Genomic DNA, 22,035 nt, shown 5'->3' on the forward strand with positions numbered 1-22,035 from the left:
ATGTGAAATTATTTCATCCTACTTTTCCAGAGGTTCCGGAACAGAATTTAAAACACAATAATAATAATGGTATTAAGCACTTACTATATGCCAAGCACTGTTTTAAGCACTAGGGGACATACAAGGTCATCAGGTTGTCCCACGTGGGGCTCACAGTCTTAATCCCCATTTTACAGCTGAGGTAATTGAGGCACAGAGAAGTGAAGTGACTTGCCCAGGGTCACACAGCAGACAAGTGGCAGAGCCGGGATTAGAACCCATGACCTCTGACTCCCAAGCCCCGGCTCTTGCCCCTGAGCCACGCTGCTTCTCACAACAAGGTAGACTACCTGAAAACGTATCCCATCATACCACTATTCGCAGAACAAGCACACATAACCCCATCTTCTTGCTGGCCGTGCCTATATTACAAAATGCATTGCTTCAATCTGCCAAATACTGTCCCGGCAGATGTAAATAGGGAATGTACTTTTCACCAGTCACGTATACAACCAAAGAGTATTTTGTCCCCTGGGAGAATCTAGTCTGAAGGCTGTCATTCTGTGGTTGGCACCAGACGGGACCAGACAACTGCAGGAACTCACGGCCCCTCCTTCACAATATGGCTCCCAGCTGCACTAGTAGCAGCTGCAACGCCAACCCCTTCCAAAAGCAGCCCTGGAACCTGGCCAGGTGGAGCATTCTTACCTTCTCTCCCAAATACTCCTTCCTCATCCCTCCTCTTTGGCCAGGGACAATTCCAGCAGGTGAGTACCAATCATTGGCATTTATTGAGTACTTACTATGTGGAGAACACTGTACTAAGGGCTTGGGGAAAGTATAGTACAATAGAGGGTTTTTAAGGTATTTGTTAAGCACTTACTATGTGCTAGGCACTGTACTAAGCGCTGGGGTAGATATAAAATAATCCAATGGGACACACCCCTGTCCCACATAGGGCTCCTAGCTTTAATCCCCATTTTCCAGTTGACATAATTGAGGCTCAGAGAAGTGACTTACCCAAAGTCACACAGCAGACACGTGGCAGAGCAGTGATTAAAATCCAAGGTTCTCGGACTGCCAAGCCAGGGCTCTTTCCACTAGGCCTTGCAGCTTCTCAAGAATTGGTAGACACCATCCCTGCCCATGACGACTGTTACGGAGCAGTTTATGCTTGGCAAGGAGGATCTGGGGGTGGGGAGGAGTGGGATGAAGGGAAGGTGAGGACACAGGGATTGATCACATTGGAAGAGGGAAGAGGAAACAGCATCTTTGGGACAGAGACCATGCTAACCTGAGATATCTGAGGGTACATCAGATGGCTTAATGTCATCTTCAGGTGCTTCCCTAATGCCATCCTGGATTATTTTTAAAATCCCAAACGTATTCTTTGTGGTCCCTCAGTTTATTCTCTTTTGGAACTAGATGACCCATTTTGATTCCATCTCATGCATCTTGGGAGGATGAAAAAAGACTCTTAATATGACCCCTCATTCTCAGACCAACAGAAGAGAACTAATGAGAGAATGTTCTCTCAGACAGAATTTGCAGACTACAATTATTTATCCTAGAAAGTTTGGGGTCAGATGCAAATATAAATCTAACACCTTTGGGGACACTAAATCAACGTTCAGAAAGTAAAGCGAGTGAAAGAAAATTCTATTGTCCAAGACCTAGATCTGAATTCTGATATGGGGAAAACATAAATCCTTCCTATTAGATTGTTACTTTTCTTCTCAGCTATTCCCCTTTCTCCTGATTCATGGTTTGTGTGCTCCTGTAAGGATCAACTTTGCTTTTATTCTTCTAGCAAAATGTGCCCGTAGGACACAGTAGTATTTTCTCTCTCTCACAAACAGAGCCTCAACTTGAACAAGAATGTAACCTTCCTTAGGAAAAAACATTTTAGTGAGTTACACTATCAGCACTGGCATTTTTTAATGGCATTTATTAAGTGCTTACTATGTGCAAAGCACTGTTCTAAGTGCTGGGGAGGTTACAAGGTGATCAGGCTGTCCCATGGGTAGCTCACAGTCTTAATCTCCATTTTACAAATGAGGGAACTGAGGCACAGAGAAGTGAATTGCCCAAAGTTACACAGCTGACAATTGGCGGAGCCGGAATTTGAACCCATGCCCTCTGACTCCAAAGCCTGTGCTCTTTCCACTGAGCCACGCTGCTTTTCTAGCACAAGGTCTCATTGGCACTAAGAGCAATGTATTGTTTATCAAGGAACCTGCTAAACTTCTTTCTCTCCCTTTAATGGGGGCACAGAAGTTTGACAAAAACTCAGCTCCTCAGTGGAAAAGCTGCAGCTGTGAAGCAAAACAGTTTGCATTTTTAGAAGGAAGCAAAGGAAAGCCCTTTCACAGGATCCAAGTTTATTTATGGCATTCAGGAAATGAATTAAGATAGTGGGTGTCCTGCAGCTGAGCTTAGCTGTAACCCAAACCGTACAATAAAACACAATTTTTATCCAACTGTCTTTGTTCCCCTAGAATAGCATCTGCAACTCGAATCCCCTAGGCCCGAATTGAACAAACCAGACAGCAGATTAGAAAAAGTTCATGGATTTTGCCACGCTCACTGATACAAATATTCCCTGACTCTTTAGCCAGCTGATGAAACTCGAGAAATGAAAACATTTGGTCTTAGTTCAGCACTGTTGGGATCCTGCAGGGAGAGGAGCTTTGGCGAAATATATTATCCTTAGTATATCTCCTGATTTGCTTAGCTGCCCAATTAACACCTGTTGACCCTGAGGGTTTAACACAGGGATTGTGGGCACAAGAGCCTGGCCAGAAAGAAGGGCATCTGGAGAGATGGGAAAAGTGGACACTGGGGAAAATATTCTCCATGGGAATGAAACTTTCTCTGGCTTCCCAGTTATCTCCGAAATCCATCCTTTCACTGATCCATCCCAGTAGTCTTCCTATTTCCTTCATCCTGTCTTCCTCTCTCCCCAACCCAGTCTAGCCTAGCTCTTCTACTTATTTCTAAACCATGGATTTAAAGATGATATGCTCTTGAAATTGAACTTGGGCTCTAGGCTGTCAATAAAGCCTGTACAAAGAAAAGCCGATTTGGGACAAGTACCATAAAAACCTTATTTAAATATTTTTTCCACATATTTGTCAAGGATTTCGGCGTGAAGACCTGGTTCCATGTTCAGGGAGTCATAAAGAAGATTGATTGGGGTTTTTCTAGAGAGTGAAGAGGAGGTGATATATGCAATTCTATCAAACACCTTTATCAATGGGGAGGGAAAAACAAGGTGGGAAATCTCCTTCCCCATCCCAGAAGTAGTCTCAACAGGAGATAAAGTAAAGTGAATAAAATAAGCAACAAATTAAAGTAGTAATAGCGATGCTGGAAGGTTTTAGCCATGCTCACGGATGGCCAGTTTGGAGCACCAAGATGAGACATACAGGAAAGGTGTTAAGAAAGGATAAGGGGTGGTTTTCTGAAGAAAGCATTCCAGATACTTAGTAGTGGATGCTTTTGGTTGGGAAGGGGAGGACAAAAGCAAAAAAAAAAAAAAAAAAAAGCTCAAGGTTATTAAATTTTAGAAGAGAATTATGATAAATGTGAATTTTATGTAGGAAATATCTGAAAGGAGTAACTTAACAATCGATCTAAACCTTTAAGAAGTTTGGTTTTTTTAAAAACAGCAGATTAGAAGTCAAGGTGAAATGGAAATCACAGAACAAAGAAGCTAAGTAATCAAACACAGAAAACTTGCAGAGTTAACTGTAAAATAAGTTCTTCTGAGGTAAAAGTCATCCTTTAAAAAGTAGAAAGCTCACTCAAATGGGAACAGGAAAACCCTTAAAGTCAGGAGCTAATAGGAAATTAGCAGCATGAAAAAAGAGAAGAGTATTTTTCCAGCAATGTCAAAACTAACACCAGTTTCTTCATATACAAAGAAGCCGGAACCTGCTTAGGGAATCAGTGGAGCCATTTAATGATCTTTGTGTAGAAAGTACACTCAAGAATGGAAAAAAGATAGCCAAGGTGTTCTATGAGTTCTTCAGCTTGCTTTTTTTCCCCCAGGAAGATACGAAGGAGATTCCCATACTCAAATTGCTTTTCAGACTGGACAGGTCAGAGATCCTGGCTCAAACTGGGGCAAACGCTCAGGGTATTTTAGGTCCTGTTGATAAACTGGGTAGATATAATGCAAGATGACTTGGTGGTATTCACCCAAGAGTCCATGGGGGAACTTGGAGGAAGAGTTGGTGAACAGTTGGCAAAAAAAATAGTAGTAACATTTACTGAGTGCTCACTTCATGTTGCGATTTTAGTAAGCTTTTGAAGGTGGGAAGAGTGATGGTCTGTGAAGGGGGAGGGAGTTGCAAGCCAGAGGCAGGACCAGGATGAAGGGTTGGTGGCAAGATAGACAAGACGGAGATAAAGTGAGTAAGCTGGTGTTAGAAGAGTGAAGTGTGCAAGTTGGGTTGTAATAAGAAATCATCGAAGTAATTGAGTGCTTTAAAGCCAGTGATAAGGAGTATCTATTTGATTCAAAGTTGGATGTATAACCATTGGAGATTCTTAAGGAGTATGGAAACATGAACTGAACTTATAAAAAAAAATGATCCAGGCAGCAGCATGAAGTTTGCAATAGAGTGGGGAGAGACAGAACATAGGAAGGTCAACGAGGAGGCCGATGCAGGAGTCAAGGTGGGATAGTATAAATGCTTGAATCAGCTTAGAAGTAGTTTGAATTGAGGGGAAAGGGTGGATTTTAGTGATTTTGTGAAGGTTGAATCTATAGGATCTGGTGACAGACTGAATATGTGGGTTGAATGAGAGAGGTCCCTGCCCACAAGGAATTTATACTCTAATGAGGTAGGTGAACATAAAAATAGCAAATGGTCTCCATAATGAAATTTCATGGAGCCTCCCAATTAACTCCCATCTGGAAGTGGGACTTCAGAAGTAACCTTGAGGATCAGGCTAGGGTGCTTCACTTCTCTACTGGTCATCATCATCATCAATCGTATTTATTGAGCACTTACTGTGTGCAGAGCACTGTACTAAGTGCTTGGGAAGTACAAGTTGGCAACATATAGAGACAGTCCCTACCCAACAGTGGGCTCACAGTCTAAAAAAGTGGATGTTAAAAGTTTAGTGTCACTGAGCAATTAAGCAAGTATAAACAACATTTTCTGAATAGGAAAGTCATGCCTAACTAATCTGCTGGAGATGTTTGAATGGCTATATTAGCACACAGACAAGTACAAGTGGGCAAGAACACGGTTAGACTTCTAAATGGGAAACAGTGTGGCTCAGTGGAGAGAGCCCAGGCTTTGGAGTCAGAGGTTATGGGTTCTAATCCTGGCTCTGCCACTTGTCAGCTGTGTGACTTTGGGCAAGTCACAACTTCTCTGAGCCTCAGTTCCCTCATCTGTAAAATGAGCCCCCGTGGGACAACCTGATCACCCTGTAAAATCCCCAGCACTTAGAACAGTGCTTTGCACATAGTAAGCACTTAATAAATGCCATCATCATCATTATTATTATTATTAAATGGCCATAGACATGGTTCCATAAGAGAGGTTTTATAAAAAAAACTCGAGTATTGTGGGGAGGGAGGAAATATCCTACCAGGGATAGAAAACTGTCAAAAAGATTGAAAACAAAGGGAAACAATAGCCTCTTATTTGGATGGAGAAATAGTAAAATGATGGGACCCTCTCAGAGAAGTGCAGTAATTGGCTTTATTTAGCATTTTTGTCCTATCAAGGGAGTGCACAGTGAAATCTCCTGATTCTCACATTAACAATGGGTTCATCTAGGTGGGAAAACGCCATGCTCATGGATAGAAACTGCAAGAACACCTCATAAACTGAGGAAGCAGACAGAAAGGAGTTTTAGTGTAAGTGTGTGGTTATGTAGCTAAGGAAAAACAATTGACCCTCAGCTGTCCCACACCACTAGAAAATGACATTGGAATTATCAGAGAAGCAGAGAAGTAGCGTGATTTAGCATGTCTCAGTGGAAAGAGCACGGGCTTGGGACTCAGAGGTCATGGGTTCTAATCCCGGCTCTGCCACTTATCAGCTGTGTGCCTTCGGGCAAGTCATCTGGAAAATGGGAATGAAGACTGTGAGCCCAATGTGGGACAACCTGATTATCTTGTATCTCCCCCAGCGCTTAGAACAGTGCTTGGCACGTAGTAAACGCTTAACAAATACCAAAATAATAATTATTATTATTGACTTGATTCTTCAGCAACAAAAACCAAGAAAACACTGGGTACTGAAAACAAAAACACAAAGGACAGTGTGACAACTTTCTAAAACTGTAATGTATCTTTACCAAAAATACTGTGGGCACTTTTAGTTAACAATAATAATAATTGTGTCATTTGTTAAGTGCTTACTATGTGCCAAGTTCTATACTGAGCACTAGGGTGGATACAGGATAATCAGGCCCCCCATGGGGCTCACAGTCTCAGTAGGAGGAATAACAGGTATTGAATCCTCCTTATGTAGATGATGGAACTGAGACACAGAGAAGCCAAGTGCCTTGCCCAAGGCCATACAGCAGAAAAGTGTTTGAAGCAGAATTAGAACGCGGGTCCTCTGACCACAAGGTCTGTGATCTTTCCTCCAGGCCATGCTGCTTCCCTATGAGTTCCACATAAACTCTTGTAAGCACCTTGCGGGCAGGGATGATGCCCACCTATTCTATTGTAATGTATTCTTCCAAGAGACTAGTAATAATAATAATTATGCTATTTTTGAAGTGCTTACTATGTGTCAAGCACTGTTCTAAACACAGGAGTGGATACTAGGGAATCAGGTTGTCCCAAGTGGGGCTCACAGTCTTAATCCCCATTTTACAGATAAGGTAACTGAAGCACAGAGAAGTTAAGTGGCTTGCCCAAGGTCACACAGAAGACAAGTGGCGGAGCCGGGATTAGAACCCACGTCCTCTGACTCCCAAGCCCATTCTTTATCCACTATACAATATTCTTGCCATAAACCAGGCTGTTCTGCACACAATAAGTGTGTCTCCCCTTTTTAGACTGTGAGCCCACTGTTGGGTAGGGACTGTCTCTAAATGTTGCCAATTTGTGCTTCCCAAGTGCTTAGTACAGTGCTCTGCACATAGTAAGCGCTCAATAAATACGATTGATGATGATGATGATGATGAATAAGTGCTCAATAAAGTCCACTGATTGACTGACTGATGAGAAAGAACGTAATTGGAAAAGTTACAGCAAAGGGCAAAAGAAAAGGAAAAGAATAAATCGGCTGGCGCAGATTTAAAATGATATGGACTTTTTGGTCTGAACAAATGAAGACTGAGAAAAGCAGGATTGGGGCCTTCAGCATCATGAAGGATTGGCCAATCAATGGTGGGACTGAGTAAAAGTGGAATCATTATTCATCAATCCCACAATCAAGACTGGAGGCTATGGGATCAAGGCAAACCAAGGAAAATACTTCTTCATCCAGTAGGTAGCAAGTATCTGTATGGGGTCTTTTTCCACAGGAAGCTCTGGAGGTAGAAATATCAATAGGCCCAGCAAGTGTGTGGATAAATTCACGGATGAGAAGTCCCTCAGAAGTAACTGAAGAGGAAATTTTAAGTTGGTGTAACATGCGAGATTTCCCCATGTAGATTTAGGCGATATGAGCTCATTATGAACAGGAACGTGTCTGCTAATTCTGTTGTATTTTACTCTCCCAAGCACTTAGTATAATGCTCTGCATGTAGTAAGCACGCCATAAATACCACTTGACTGACTGATTGAAAAGGCATTTCCAGAAGCATAGGCATAAAAGACGGTAGACAAAATAGAGCCCTCTAGCAATGCTCTGACTACTAATTGTTATTATTATGGTATCTGTTAAGTGCCTACCATGTGTCAAGCACTGCTGTAAGAGCTGGGGAAGATGCAGTTTAATCAAGTTGATGATTCCTAGATGATTTGCAATGTGACTCCTGTAGTCAAAATTGGGAAAACAAATACAGCGCTTAACGAAACTTCACTGCCCATTTATGAGAGTTAAGAAAACATCTGTACTTCACGGCCAGATTTCTACGGGAATGGTAGTACGTGTCCTATTGCTCTGATTTAGTTTAACAGCAGGGCTGAGAGGATGGTCATTTCAAAAGGAATTCCAGGAACCCTCTGGATTGGAGGTCAGATTGATTCCAAGTGGGCCCCCTTGCTCTGGCAGCTGAATCCCGTCACTGTTGGTGAAACATATGGAATCTAATATTATGTGCTCATCTCAGGATTCTGAGATGCAAATACAAAATAGAGGGAATTTGGAATGGTGATACAGGAACAAACAAAAAAATTATTATTTTTTTAAATTTCCTATTTGCAACTTTCCTTTTCTACAATTCAATTAGGGAAAGCTGACCTATTTTAACGTATAGAGAAGCAGCATGGCTCAGTGGAAAGAGCCCAGGCTTCGGAGTCAGAGGTCGTGGGTTCTAATCCCACCTCCGCCACTTGTCTGCTGTGTGACTTTGGGCAAGTCACTTAACTTCTCTGTGCCTCAGTTCCCTCATCTGTAAAATAGGGATGAAGACTGTGAGTCCCACATGGGACAACCTGATTACCCTGTATCAACCTCAGCACTTGGAACAGTGCTTGGTACATAGTAAGCGCTTAACAAATACCATAATTATTTATTATTATTATATATTCATATTACAAAATATATTCATAGTAGGCTTGAAATGGATTGCATTTTTCTTTTGTACTTTCTTGGGAATTTTGTACTGAAGACCTTAAAAGGAAAATAGGGTTTTGACTGGGGGAAATCTCTCTACTTCTGCTTTCTCCTTAGGGAAAATGTAAATCCTCCATGACATCATAGAGACGATGCCCCACAAAGGGAACATTATTTGGTGACTATTAAAAAAGAATTTGGCAAAAATCAAGATTCTGATTTGATATAAATGTTGCCGCTAAGGACAAACACCAGTAGAGAATTCCAATGCCTCACTGGAATTATAGTTACATAATATATTTAATCCCAGGGATTTTAAAGCACTGTGGGAAATTATTTGCTTAAGCCCCAAACTCTGGAACATTCAAATGGTCTATAGATAGCATTAACCCCTGTTGAAACTGCAGAAATTGAAGGCTTCATCCCAAGTTGAATAGGATGCCCTAAGAGAAATAAAGTGAGAAGCAGTGTGGCCAAGAAGCAGTGTAGCCTAGTGGAAAATGCACAGGCCTGGAGGTCAGAGGACGAGGATTGTAATCCCAGCTCCACCACTAATCTGCTGTGTGACCGTGGGCAAGTCACTTAACTCCTCTGTGCCATTTTACCTCATCTGTAAAATGGGGGTTAATACTATGAGCCCAATGTGGGGCATGGAAAGTATGGCTTAGTGGCTAGAGCACAGGCCCGGGAACCAGAAGGACCTGGGTCCTAATCCTGACGCTGCCACACATCTGCTATGTGACCTTGGGCAACTCACTTAGCCTCTCTGTGCTTCAGTTACCTCATTTGTAAAATGGGGATTAAGACTGCGCACCTCATGTGAGACAGGGATTCTTTCAATCGTATTTATTGAGCACTTACATGTGCAGAGCACTGTACTAAGCGCTTGGGAACTACAAGTTGGCAACATATAGAGACGGTCCCTACCCAACAGTGGGCTCACAGTCTAGAAGATGGTGACCACCTTGATTATCTTGTATCTACCCCAGATCTTAGAATAGTGATTGTCACACAGAAAGCAATTAACAAGTACAATAATTGTTATTATTTTCTTATTATCTTGTATCTACCCCAGTGCTTAGTATAGCACCTGGCACATTGTAAGCACTTAAATACCATTTAAAAAAAGTAAAGTGCACAGGGTCATAAACCCTTTGAGTAAATGGTATTACCCACATTGTTTTTCAGACTAAACCAAACTCTTCCTAATTTTTTTTTTTACAAAGATTCCAGTGAGACTACTACTTTCCAAACAATACTATTCACCAAGGAATGATTTCTCAACAGACAACCTTGTGCCTCTATATCCTTTTGCACCACAATATAAAAAAAAAAAATCAAGTTTGTGATTTTAGGGTTTTGCCATTCAAAGCAAGAGAAAAGTTTCAGCACCAGGAGATTGTGTGTGAGAAATAAATTGTTTCTGACTATGATGCTTTCCTACACTATCATTCTCTGTCACATGGCTGAGGGAAAAACAGCCTTCATTGGTACAAAAACGTATGTGCTCCAACACATATGTTTATGCTATTCATTGTGGGTAGATCATGGAGCTTAAAATTCACTAACCGCAAACATGTAATAAGAAACTCCATATCCCCTCTGATATAGTACCTATTCCCATGGATCATTCAGGCTCCCCACGTAACCCCAGAACCTCTCTTCTGAATGTAGCAAACTGTGCTTTCCACTCTCAGGGAAAGGGATTCATCTGAAATTACTCAAGCCCCAAGCACTCGTTTCGGGGGGTTGGTTTTTTGGTTTGGGGATCTACGTGGGGAGGGAGGAAATCGATTCTGCAAGCTCTCCAACTAAACACTTTTTGGTTATCAAACTGGGTTTCTTACCAGTGTTTTCTATGTCACCCCACAAAGAGAAATGAGAAAAGTCAGTGTTTATAAAGTGGCTGGCCATTTGTCCAGCAATGAGTTCCAGATGCCGGAGCGTTTCCGAAGACTAGGCTTCTACTGAAGATCTTGGGTCTTGAGAATACTAGCCACCAAACCTCCGGGGAGGAAAGCTGTCTATCAAGCCCTAAGGTCCATCTGAAGAGTAGTTGCGGTCCCCCACACTCCCAGCTCTCAATCCACACCAAGGGCCGAAGTCTGCCCAGTGGTTCAGAAGCCAGAAGGAATTGGGGTTGAATTAACACTCTGTTTGCTGTTCCTCCTGTTTGCAAAATCAGCAGTTTGAAAACTCTGCCATGTCAACACACACAAGTTGCTTTTAAGGATAATGAGAAAGGACTAAGGTAGCATTGCTCTCCTGCCCTCTATGAATTCCTCAAAAACGATAGCTAAATGTCTCTGGAATGATTATTTTGGTCCTTAAGATAAAAGGGATTAGGCCTTGCTATTTTTATTTAAATTGAAAATTGAACGATTTCAGAGTGCCCAAAAGCAAGGGAAAGACTACCAATCCTAGGAGTTTCTTCTAACCTCATGTTTCTATGACATACTGACTGAGAATATATGATGGCTTGGGTGCCCATCATGCTTTCCTTGTACAAAATTAGTTGATGCACACCAGAGGATACACTACATCCACTCAAGAAGAAATCATTTCTATCAGAGCAGTAGAGTGTACTGGGACACTTTCGCTGTGCGCTCACACAACCAGTCCCTGCTCTCTTGTTACATTGCGGAAACTGCCTCATTTGTTTCAGAAATGGTGTATCCCTTTGGCAGGCTCTAAAGGCCTTTCCTTCAGGGTCCTTAAGGCCGGCTCCATTGCACAGGCAAACTAAGCTTTTGTTTAGGACACTCTTCGGCTAGGGGTACCTCTCTTCCCCTTCAAACTTCAATGATTTACCTCATTGTCAACTATCTTCTGCCTCCCTGCCTTTTGTCTGGGGAGCGGGGGGAGCTAAATAACTTGAACTAGCTAGACTGAACATCATGCCCTTGGGTAATATTGCTCATTTTTAAGAAGAGGCAAGTTGCAATTAATGACTGCTAGTTGTTGTCAAGAAGGTATGGAAAGAGTACAGAAAAGTGGGACAAGGTGACCTATATTCTGATTACTATCACCTGGAGGAGCTGGAAACTTCCATGGTCAGTTCATTTTTCACAAGGAATAATTTGACAAGTTGCATGTGACATGAAACCTGGAACAGGCCTGAAGATGCGTAGTTTAAATATAGTTTGCTGTCTGTCTTTGACTCAAATGGCAAACAGCAGCATCTATTCCACTGAATCAGGTTTTCCTTGCCTTTACGGAAAAAATACACCCCTAGCTCACTTTCCTACTGGTTATGCACTGATCTAATGTGTCTGCGTGGGGTAATGCATTTGCAATTGTGTGAATGGTCAAGCTGTATTTTTGCATGCTTGTGTGTTTGTTTTGCATACAGGGTAGTTAAGATAAATGCTATGGAGGGTAACTAGTTCTCTCAAAACAGAGTCACTTTCAAAATTCAATTTCTTCTGACCTTCCAGTGCCTGGAAAGACCAGTGTGCATCCTAGTTGAGTTTTGCTGATCTTGAGAAATCCGTGAGTGAGTATAAGACAAATAGGCTTAGGGAAGCTCAAAATCTTGCTCAAATCACACTGTACTCAAAGATTGACACTAAAGGTCTACCCAGGTGGTCCGCTCCCTCCCCACCTGAAGGTCCACAATACAGGCGGAAAGCAAGGAAGAGGTGATTAGGGTCAAGAATGGCATCTGAACGATGACAAGAAATTTGGTTGCCTTACAGGGGTTGAGGAGGATGAAGCTTAACACAGGGAAGAACCTGAAAAGGGGGATAATAATTGTGTTTTGTTAAAGGTGCTTACTATGTACCAAGCACTGTACTAAGTGCTGAGAAATATAAGATACTCATGTCAGAGGCAATCCAAGGCCAATCCAAGGAGGGAAAGAGAGACGTGGAGGAAAGAAAGGAAGAAAACTGAGGAGAGAGGAAAGAGGCCTTCCCGGACTAAGCTCCCCTTTTCATCAGCTCCCCTCCCCTCCACCTTGCCCATACTCACTCTCTTAGCTCTACCCCCGCCCCAAAACACTTGTGTATACATGTACATATCTGTAATTCTATTTATTTATATTAATGCCTGTTTACTTGTTTTCATGTCTGTCTCCCCGCTTCTAGACTGTAAGCCCGGTGTGGGTAGGGACTCTCTCTATTGCTGAATTGTACTTTCCAAGCTACCCTCTCAACATTGCTTCTGGAGAGTTTCCAGTTCTCTTCCAGTCTCGGCTACGGGAGGAAGAGTCACGCAGAGGCGTACCCATTCCATTTCTAGCTTGGGCAGTGGGTAGCGATTGGAAGGCTATCTGCTACAAGTTAAAACTCACCTGAGCTGGGCAGCAGCAGCATGGGAGACAGTCGAGGGTGGAGACAAGTTTACTGTGCAGAAGGTGGCAATGGTAAACCCCTTCTGTATTTTTTACAATGCAAACTCCACGGCTACACTACCAGAACAATTGCAGATGGAGGTGGGGCGTTCTAGGAGAGATGTGTTCATGGAGTCGCTATGGGTCGGAAATGACTTGATAGCATAAAAGAGGATTTTCCAAGTGCTTAGTACAGTGCTCTGCACACAGTTAGCACTCATTAAACACGACTGATAATGAATGAAAGAGGAGAGCAGAAAAAAAGGGGCAAGGGGCAACAGGGCAATTCTGTCTTCTCCTCCTCCTCCACGCAGCTGCAGCCTCATTCATGTCAGGTCTATATCCCCTATGCACTTTGAACAGAATATTGGGCTGGCAGAAAAATGGAACCATATTCCTTCAAATTACAGATCTTAACTCTTCCTATAACCAGCTTATGTTCCTTGAAATTGTGGTTTGGGGGGTTTGGGGGTTTTTTTGTTTGTTTTTAGGATTGGTTGGGTATGTTTGCCTGAAAGACCTTTTCATGATAGATTAGGATCCACTACAGAACCCCTGGGAAAATAACTTGGTATTCCTTTTAGTGCTCCACAGTGTAATGATAAACATCTCTAAACTATTGTCTAATCATTATTGGGCAAACACTTAGAACAGTGCTTGACACATAATAAGTGCTTAACAAATAGGTCTATTATTATTAATAAAATAATGCAAAACATAACATCACAATACTAAAATAAATACGGAGATGTAATAAATTTGAGTCTTTGCAGCAGTCTTTGAAGTAGAAGCTTGCTCTGATAGCTGGGATGGGGTTTTTAACTTTAGTGAAAGATATGCTCAGTTTACATTGAATCTTTGCCTTTTCTTCTTAAAATGACTTGTAGCAGGCTGACTCCTATGCACCTTTGAACTCATCTTTCCTCTAAGGCAATTGTTTTGCATCATTTTTATAAATTCATCTACTTTCTTAAAAATTGATGCAAGACTTTTTAATCCCCAAATCTTTGTTTATGGCAGAGGAACCATAACTACTACATCTATTTTGGCATGTTGCAGTGCCATTACCAGATTACTGAAGTTTGATTAGTCCTCAATCAATCCATGACATTTATTGCATGTTTACACTGTGTGCAGAGCACTATAGTAAGTGCTTTGGCGAGCACAACAGAATTGGTAAACTTAATCCCTGCCTACAAAGAGTTTACATTCTATTGGGGGAGACAGACATTAAAATAAATTGCAGAAGGGGAAAACATGAGACTATGAGGATGTGCAGTGGAGGGGTGGTGGGGGGATAGTGGAGGTGAGTAGTAAAGTACTATAGTGGTTCTCCTGGGCACGCCAACTGGCTTCTCCAGAACTCCTTATGGATGGGGGAAGAGTGTACCTGCAGGTAGAGCAAGCTACCGGAGTTGGGTGGGGAAAGGATTGTCTCTTCATGGCTTTTAAGGTCCAACTCCACATAACTCCAAGAGAACTTTCTAACCATATCTCCCTTTCAACTCACCTGCCTCTGTCCTCTCACTCACACTATTCCCCCAGCTTTAAACTCCATCCCTGTGCAAATCTGACTGACCGCATCTTTCCACATTCAAAGCCCTCCTGAACTCCCAACTCTTCCAACAAACCTTCCCCGATGAACTCCCAGCAGCTGAGTCAAATAAACCCACCCACCAGCATATTTATACCCATTGTCAGTATCTGTATGAACATTCAATTATGGATTTTGATTATCTGGATGAATATATTTTTATACCTGTCTCTCCATTAGAGTGTAAGCTTCTTGTGGGCTGGAAACCTGTGATTTCTAAGTGTTTAGCAAATACGCAATTAAGAAAGAGAAGCAGGGTGGTCTAAGTGGGTAGAACATGGGACTGGGAGTTTGAAGGACCTACGTTCTCATCGCCACTCTGCCACTTGTCTGCTGTGAGACCTTGGACAAGTTACTTAGCTTCTTTGTGCCTCAGTTCCCTCATTTGTAAATTGGGATTAAGACTGTGAGACTCATGTTGGACAGGGACCTTCCAACTTGATTATCTTGTATCTACCCCAGTGCTTTTTACAGTGCCTGGCACATGTGTTTAAAAAATATCACAATTATTATTATCATCATTTTTATTACTATGTAGACTGCTTTGCATGCTCAATAAATATCACTACTACGACTCCAACTACTTCATTCTTTGGGGCTTCTTGGTAGTAAAACAGAATTCACATTTCCTTAGGGAACTGTGAAAGCTTTCTTCAGCTCCACTGGACTCCACTGTTTCCAAATGCTTTACTCAAGTCCAGTGAAAGCTTACTTTATCTGGCTGATGGTCCTCCTTCATTCATATACTTTGAGAGCCAGCTTTCTGTCATATGTTGGTCTCTCTGCTCAAAGTGGGACATTCTCCCTTTAAAACCTCCATGAGCTCCTCCCTCTCTCTTCACTCCACTCACTTTACTCCATCTCACTCCACTCACTTCACTCCCTCTTTCTCACTTCAAAGAAGGCCCCTGTCCATGACTGGCTCCTCTACTTTCTCCATCCAGACTCCTCCTCAGGGCACTCGAGGAATCTGCTTGAAGAGAGTGTGACCTGCTTTACTGTTTTCCCAGCAGATGTCTGGGGATAGTCCCATTCCCACTAAATTAAGCCTTCAGAACTTTGATGACAGAGACAAACCGGATATGCACATGTGCAAAATCAGAATACGTTACAAAATTACCCCAAGAGAGAAGTAAATTGACAACCGTAAGCCAAATACGTAGGTTTTCTTGGATTATCACTGCTTTCAGCCAGCAGCTTGACTTTTTTTCTCCAGTTCAGACTTCCTGCAGGGAAAAGCAATGTTTAGTGCCTGGTAGCAGGGAGCCCTGATACTCCTTTAAAGGGTTCAAGTATTGGTTCAGTTTAGAGGAAGACAGGTCACATTATAAAATGTTCTAAAGACCAAGCAATCTGGGTTTTCTGCTTGAAAACTCTCGGAACAATGCTTCCGTTCTTTCAAGGTAAAAGGGTGAAATCCTCTAATCGTACAGCTCTCATCACTTGACTGAACCCAGATTTGGAATGAAGAAGCTAGATCTTCCAATCAAGCCATCCTCCATCAAAGTTCTGCCTTGCTCTGTGTACCAGAGACACTGTCAGGCATAACCAAGCCTGAATATTATTCCTTCCAAAAGAGCCAACGTCTAAGGAAACATCTAACTCCATAGTCATAGACTCATGAGACTGTGATGTGAAAAAGGGCTCTATGATTTTCATAATGGAAAGGCTGAGAAACCTGGAAAGTAGGAGGAAAGACAAGTTGAACAGATTTTCTTCACCAGAGCTATCTGGGTGGCACAATTCACCCTTATTCTGGTCCCAAATGATGTTTGAGTCATTCAGTCAAGTGCTTAAACTAAATATTAGCACAAGAGAGAGAAGGGAATAATGAGGAAACGGCTTATGTAAACAGCATCCTTACAACCGTTTGTATTATTCTTACATTTCAGTTGAACAATAGCTAGGTTTTTCCTGTATTAAAACACAGATGGGTTTTAGGTTCCAAATAGAAATTGTATTTATTTAGTTCTTCAGTGACAGTTTCTGCTTAAACAATGCTTTCTTGTTTTCTTTCTGGAGATTATTGTAATGGACAACTGTTTCTGACTCACAGGAGCTGTACAAGAGATAGAAGAAAATTTCACAGTAATACTGCCTTTGTTCAAATTTCCCCATCCTACCAATCATTTTCAGAATAAAAATCTTGATTTTTCACTGTTGCTCCCAAACCATAAACTCGGGAACATTGTCATCAGCTGAATATAAGAAAAGATCTGTAAAGTTCAACCCATTCTATGGATTCGTCACAGAATCAGCATCACCAAATGCTTCCGTCCGGATCTATGCTAGGAGTTCATAATTGAAAGAGCAAAGATGACTCAAAACTGACAACAACCTTCCTAGGTGAGACCTAAACTTTGTTCTGAGAAGATGACTATTAAACATGTTACATGGTGGTGTTTTGTGTAAAAATAATAATATCAATAATAATAACAATGGTATTAAGCACTTACTATATGCATAACATTGTACTAAACACTGAGGAGGATACAAGATAATTGGGTCGGACACAGTCCCTTTTCCCACATGGGGCTCACAACCTAAGGAGAGGTGAGAAATGGCGCTGAATCCCCATTTTACAGATGAGGAAACTAAGGCACAGAGAAGTTAAATGAGTTGACCAAGACTACCCAGCAGCCAAATGACAGAGCTGGAATTAGATCCCAGTTCCTTTGACTCCCAGGCACACGCTTTTTCCTCCAGGCCACACTAGATCTACTCTATGAACATTTCAATAATAATAATAATTATGGTTTTTATCAAGTGCATACCATGTGTCGGGGTAAGTACCAGACGATAGATCTGACACAGTCCCTAACCCACATGGGGCTTACAATCTACAAAGTAGGAAAATGTCGAACTTTCAATATCTCCAGGTGAAAAAAGGAGAAAGATAAACAATCCAGCAAACACCTTTGTTCCCGGCAAGCCATAAAAATCAATCCAACTTCTCAGCCTCCACTGCAAATTGGGTTTTCTTAAGGTGCTTTATCTTTAGGGACAAGATTGCTTTCTTATAGACAGAGAGGAATGAGAAGTGAGCCGAAAAGAGTACATTTCCTGTCTTTCAACTACAATGAACCCAGAAGAGTTGACTCAAGGATTAAGAGTGAGCTGCCTACCAATTTAGATGGACATCTCTTCTGTCAACCTCACTGTTTCTCTCTGTCCCTGTGGTGATGTTGGAATCAGGCTGTGCAGTAGAAGGAGAGAGGAAAATCAAAGAATCTTCCAATCCACCACAGATTCAGTTGGTCAAGTGACCCAACTCTAACCCACTCAGATTTTTGAAAACGGAAGTCAAATAAATTTTAATGGTTGCTTCATTTTTCCTTGGTCTACTCTCCTTCACAATAGTATTTCATATTAATGAATAATGGCATTTGTTAAGCCCGTACTACGAGCCAAGCACACAGCATCTGTAGAATATATGCATACATACATTCCAAAGGCACAAGAGGTCTGGAGAGAACAGAATGAAAATCTTCCCATTGAACTCTTTAACTGCTTATTCTGGGTTGAGCTTGCATTTTCCCTAAAAAAACTATTTCTTCTCTAACCCGATGTTGACTAAACAGCTTTGATTTTGAAAATGGAAACCAGCTTTAGGCCTTTGCACTAAATGAATGAGTTTATGCGGAGAAGGCAAGTCTGCAGGAATGTCCCGGCAATCTCCCAATGTGTTCATGGTAATACTTATGGCCAAGGAGAACTCTCTTGAAGGAGATATCTCCAGGGGACAGTAAATTGCCCACTTTTGAGGTAATTTCCTAATGAAGATGCTTTTAGCCTCTGCTATGAAATCTCCTGGACACCTCCCATGGAGCAAGGGATTGACTTGGGTAAACAACATAATGACTACATGTCAGAGAGAGAGTGATAAACTGTGTGTCTTCAAAGAAAGAGAAGGGGCCCAAACTCTCCTTCCTACTGTTGATACGAGAAACATAAACCTAGTCCCCAAGACATTTGAACCTAGGTTTTCTCTTTGCACAGGAGGGCAATTATTCTTAAACATAACTAAGTGCCTCCAGCCCGCTCCTGCAAATATCCCCTTTTATTATTCAGTTTACTCAGTATCATGTGAAGTTGATTTTTATTCCCCAAGCTCTATTTACAAGGGAAGGAAATCCAAATACTTGGGATATGCCATCAGCCAAATCCATCCAACTCAACGAGCCTAATCGGCCCCTTCCCACTATAGAAAGCCTGCAGGGTGACTACATAGGCTATTTGCCTGCAGGGTGACTACGGAGGCTATTTGTCCAGTTTTCTGTGGATGGTCTGGATTCCCAGTCATTAAGTGCCAGTGAGTAGCCACGCTTTGCAACACCAATCCTGTGCCCAGTCTTGATCACGGAGTCTCAGAAGGGGAGAAAGTCAGGGAGCACCAGAGGCTACTCTGGTACTCCGGCTACTAATGATTGTGGTATTTTTTAAGCTGTTACTATGTGCCAGGCACTGTATTAAACTCTGGAGTAGATAGAAGCTAATAGGATTGGACATAATACGTGTCCCATATGGAGCTCATAGTTAATCCCCATTTTACAGATGAGGAAACTGAGGCACAGAGAAGTGAAGTGCCTTGCCCAACGTCACACAGTAGACAAGTGGCGGAGTCAGAATTAGAACCCAGGTCCAGGCTCTATCCACTAGGCCACGCTTAGCACCCACTTTCAAAGTGACGTATTCCCTGCCCGCAAAGAGCTTACACTTCAACAGGGGAGACAGACATAGAAATAGTTACATCTCAAGGGGACAAAACAAATGAGGACACAAATATACATGAGTGCTAAGGGGAGTTCATATAAGATAGCAAGTGTTAAAGTTGGCCGAAGGGATGATAAGGATCTTGGCGTTGGGAGATCAATCAAGGAAAGCTTGTTGGAGGAGATGGTGTTTGAGATGGGCTTGGAAAGTAAGGATGTTGGATATGAGAATGGATGGAGGGCCAACCTGGGGAACGGCATGAGCCAGCAGTCAGGGGTGGGGAGAAGCAGACTTGAGATTGAGTTGCAGGTAAAAAGTGAGGTGCTTCCAGAGAAGCAGCGTGGCTTACTGGAAAGATCCCGGGCTTGGGAATCAGATGTCATGGGTTCTAATCCCGGCTCCACCACTTATCAGCTGTGTGACTTTCGGCAAGTCACTTAACTTCTCTGTGCCTCAGTTACCTCATCTGGAAAATGGGGATTAAGACTGTGAGCCCCACGTGGGACAACCTGATTACCTTGTATCTACCCCAGCGCTTAGTCCAGTGCTTGGCACAAAGTACTTAACAAATACCATTATTATTATTATAAAAGGTTGGAAAGAGAGAAACAAAGTCAGTGAAAGCAGGTATTGTGTCTACCAACTCCTTTTTAGGTCTCCCCAGAGCTTAGTACAGTGTTCTGCACACAATACGGTTTCAATAAATACCAGATTGCTTGATTGATTCACTGGGTGAAGTGAGCAGATAAGTTAGAAGGAGTTAGGGGAGCTGAAAGGAGGCCCAAAAAGCAATTTAAAGACATAGAGAAACACCACCTCAAACAAAAGATTGAGCAGTAGGGAAGTGTTGCTGCAGACAGACCAGCCTCGTGGACAGAACTTGAAGGAAGGACAACCGCTCCTTGAGCAAAGGCTTTTTGAAAACTGGGGTGCCAAGCGACAGACTCAAAAACAGAGAAAGGCCCAGTGTGGGGGCTACCTCTTAGCACTAGGAGGATCTGCACGCTGGAGAAGCAGCGTGGCTCAATGGAAAGAGCACGGGCTCGGGAGTCAGAGGTCATGGGTTCTAATGACCTTGGGCAAGTCATTTAACTTCTCTGAGCCTCAGTTCCCTCATCTGTAAAATGGGGGTGAAGACTGTGAGCCCCATGTGGGACAACCTGATCACCTTGTATCACCCCAGCGCTTAGAACAGTGCTTCACAAACATAGTAAGCGCTTAACAAATGCCATTATTATTATTATCTACGCTGACTTCTACACTATATGAGAGGAAGTGCTGCTCCTGGATCCATCTTATCAGCCATATTTTCATGGATCATCTTTGAACCTCAAAAGAAAGTGCTGCTCCTGGATCCGTTTTTTCAGCCATATTTGCACTGATCATCTTTGAACCTCAAAAGACACCTCTTTAAGCAAACATTATTTCCTATCAAAGAATTTTCCTATCAGACATTAAGTTGCTATGGCAATATCTGTATGTATATATATATATATACATATATATATTTAATGCCATTTATTAAGCGCTTACTATGTGCAAAGCACTGTTCTAAGCACTGGGGAGGTTACAACGTGATCAGGTTGTCCCACGGGGGGCTCACAGTCTTAATCTGACTTCTACACTATGGGAAAGGAAGTGCTGCTCCTGGATCTGTCTTTTCAGCCATATTTGCATGGATCATCTTTGAACCTCAAAAGACACCTCTTTAAGCAAGCATTATTTCCTGTTGGAGAGTTTTCCTATCAGACATTAAGTTGCTACAGTAATATCTGTATATATATATATTTAATGCCATTTATTAAGTGCTTACTATGTGCAAAGCACTGTTCTAAGTGCTGGGGAGGTTACAAGGTGATCAGATCGTCCCAAGGAGTCTCACAGTCTTAATCCCCATTTTACAGATGAGGTAACTGAGGCACAGAGAAGTGAAGTGACTTGCCCAAAGTCACACAGCTGACAGTTGGCAGAGCCGGTATTTGAACCCGTGACCTCTGACTCCAAAGCCCGTGCACTGAGCCACGCTGCTTCTCTAGGATTGTATACATATTTCTATGTATAGTGGCTGTAGCAATGGGAAGTCTGGGAGGAAAACTGTCCAAGAGCAATAATGTTATTCCTTTAGGCCTTAAACTGTCCGAGGAAACAGTCCAAACTATTATACAGTGATGCCAAATATATCTGTATGTGCACAAAAGTAATAAGGCATAAAAAGAATACACACACACACACACACACACACACACACACACACACTCACTTTACATTTAAAACAAAAAAAACCCCTCTTGTTTTTACAGCTTGCATCTTGAATGAAGTCCTCACTTTCAGGAATTCTTTCCTGAATTTAATAAAAATTAATATTATCAAAGCTCATAAAAAAACCTTTCACCATCTATTGCTACTCACTGGGGAAATACGTTACAGATCTGCAAGCTTTTTTGTATCTCTTTCAAATGTTTTCTTGGTATTAAAAAAGGCCTTGAATGGAGACCTATCTTACATAGACTGTCAATACAAATACTGAGCAGAGGATTTGACCATTTTGAAACCATAGAACTTTACAAGTAGAAGAAGTTTATTTCTTTTGTGTGTCACTGAAGTTTGCGGCACCCAGCTCTGCCCTAAGAATGCAACTGAGCGCTGTTAATCCTGATGCAGTATATCTGAGGGATAAGACAAGTCAAGGTTCTCATTTCCATTTTCTTTAACTT

The 22,035-nt window shown here is 42.0% G+C and overlaps 1 non-coding gene across 1 annotated transcript; it reads left to right on the top strand.

The window, feature by feature from the left end:
• Positions 1-12,827: 12,827 nt before the first annotated feature.
• LOC119944876 lies at positions 12,828-12,965 on the top strand. Its single transcript, XR_005456019.1, has one exon. It is a non-coding gene; the product is annotated as a small nucleolar RNA SNORA7 (small nucleolar RNA).
• The last annotated feature ends 9,070 nt before the right edge of the window (positions 12,966-22,035 follow it).

This window comes from Tachyglossus aculeatus, chromosome 23 (genome assembly GCF_015852505.1).
Source record: "Tachyglossus aculeatus isolate mTacAcu1 chromosome 23, mTacAcu1.pri, whole genome shotgun sequence".
In the NCBI taxonomy this organism is placed as follows: Eukaryota; Metazoa; Chordata; class Mammalia; order Monotremata; family Tachyglossidae; genus Tachyglossus; species Tachyglossus aculeatus.